Here is a 2368-nt window from a genome sequence, read left to right on the forward strand (position 1 = left end):
TGATAAATTTAGATGTGTTTGTACGGACAGGAAGTTATCTCCCTTGCTTGTTATGCTACGTAGTAGATAGGTTATCTCACGTAGTAACTCCTCCCCTCTATCGTGAGGGGCCTCTAATTACAAGGAGGAAATTATATTAAGATTTACTCTTCCGAAATAACTTCAAATCTAAGTATAGAAAAATTCATATGCCACAACAGAAGGTTAGATCAAAGATTGACAGTGTTCCAAAAGCGAAAAATATTTGATAAAATCATTATTGATCATCAAGAGGAAATGCCATCGCAATTAAAAGAATGTCAAGATAACATTTACTTTCATTTGCATAGTAACAAAATCATATTTTATTAAAGAAGTCCTGACCACCTTCACGTTGTTTCCTTTCCATTCTCTCTTTTTCTTGCTGCATCCTTGCAGGGTCTGACTTCTCGCCCTAGAAAATGTCGTATGCAACATATAAGTGATTTGAATCAAACTACTCAACCTACCAAATCATTGAATCACATGATCAAATCATTGCAAAAAATCACCAGCGTCATTCATATGTAGAGATAATATATATTAGGGGAGAAAATGCTCTCACCACCAAAATCTGGGTTCAGTTTGCTTGAGTGAGATTCCATGGGATATTTCACCTCGCCATCCTGATATGTTGAGCAAAGTTGCATCAACCATTTTTCAAGCGATGAACAATAAATATCAAAGTCAATGATACTTACAGATTTATCATAAATATCAGGTTTTGATGGTCTTTCCAACGCTATCGCAACAAGACAAAATACAATGAATTGTTTAACTACCAAAATTTAGGCGTACAAGAAATATTAAAAATAAGAATGGAACTAACCATTAGAAGTTGACAGAGCTGAAGCTATTTTAAGCCTCCTGCAATGTCATGAGAAGGAACCAGATGCATAACATTTGGCTGAAATAGAATTGATTAATTTTTTGTGATTCGCACAAGCAAAAGAACTTTGACAATGCTTTTCTTCGCCACTAGGAGATGGCGAATTAGCTCTAAAGAAGAGCTAAAAAGAACAATCTTTTCTACACCACTCAGTACCTTTCACAACAGCTTTATTCGGTAATAGGCGCCCATTTTTTTTTCATATTGGCAGGTTTAACTTGTTGAAATAAACACAGAACCAGAGAGAATCTCACTAAAAGCATCACAGGTAAAAACTCAAGTGAGATAGAAGCAAAATGACCTATAAAAAAAGGTGGTGTAAACACGCAAAGGTTTAAGATTGTCAATTACCAAAACATGCAAAATGGTAGTCAAAATAAAGTTAATTTGACACCGCAGCAAAACGAAATAATTACCTTCCTCCATAAAAATGATCTTACCTTATCAGCTCTCGTATCCAGAAAACATTTTACTGCTTTCTTCAACTTCCATAAAGTTTCATCCTCAGATGCATCAAAAAAGAAAGCAATCCTTTCTTCAACTTCACTTCAACCAATAGACTAAAGAAAGGAAAAATAAATGGAAAAAAACTCACTCCGCTAATTCGCCGAGCTGTCGTAAGATGCCGACGAGGCCCGAAACTGCAATTCTAAACAAAATTTCCTTAAGATCTTCCTTGAGAGGGAAAAAAAAGATCCAAACTCCCGAGAGAATCAATTGGAGAATTCGACGCCGATAGTAGACTTGGACTCCAAGCTGAACTCGTTGCGAGTAAATCTGGAGAGCAAATTGGACTTTCCGACGCCGGAATCGCCGATCAACACAACCATAAACAAATAGTCGTAGTCATCACCGCTCAATACGCACCCATGAATGTGTTCATATATCTGTGAGAGAGAGCGAAGAAAAGTAAAAGGGTGCCAAGAACGAGATCATACCATTGTCTATCTTCAATCGGCAGATTTTTGGCGTCTAGGGTTGTAGTAACTCGTATCCAAAAGTAATGGTTAATAGGTAATTAATCAATTAATCATGTTTAAATTTAATAAAACATGATTAAAAAAATTTCAAATGGATTAACGGAGTCCGAAAATAGATCCAGGACACTCGAAAATGGTGGGCTTGGCTCGGGAGGTTCGGATGCTCCGAACTAGTGTTCGGAGGACCCGAGCATGATCGGAGTCAGGATCGGGGGCCCGAGGAGTTCGGACGATCCGAAGAGGGGTTCGGAGGATCCGAAGAGGATCGTAGGCTCCGTCGGTGGAATCGGAGGACCCGAACAGGGTTAGGGCTTACGTCATCAATCACGTCAGCAAGGTTACGTCATGGCTGATGTCACTGATGGGACTTCGGAGGACCCAAAGTTAGGATCGGACGATCCGATCGTGTTCGGACAATCCGAAGTCATGATCGGAGGATCCGAACCAGTTCGGCGGGCCCGAAGCCGAGTTCGGACGGCCC

At 39.5% G+C, this 2368-nt stretch overlaps 1 long non-coding RNA gene across 1 annotated transcript; it reads right to left on the bottom strand.

Moving 5' to 3' along the window:
* Positions 1-744: 744 nt before the first annotated feature.
* LOC140859980 (uncharacterized) lies at positions 745-1125 on the bottom strand. The gene is made up of 3 exons (XR_012143566.1): positions 1064-1125; positions 848-925; positions 745-760 (listed from the first exon to the last, which is right to left on the bottom strand). It is a non-coding gene; the product is annotated as an uncharacterized lncRNA (long non-coding RNA).
* Between the last annotated feature and the right edge of the window lie 1243 nt (positions 1126-2368).

The sequence above is a fragment of the Henckelia pumila genome, chromosome 4, assembly GCF_033568475.1.
Source record: "Henckelia pumila isolate YLH828 chromosome 4, ASM3356847v2, whole genome shotgun sequence".
In the NCBI taxonomy this organism is placed as follows: Eukaryota; Viridiplantae; Streptophyta; class Magnoliopsida; order Lamiales; family Gesneriaceae; genus Henckelia; species Henckelia pumila.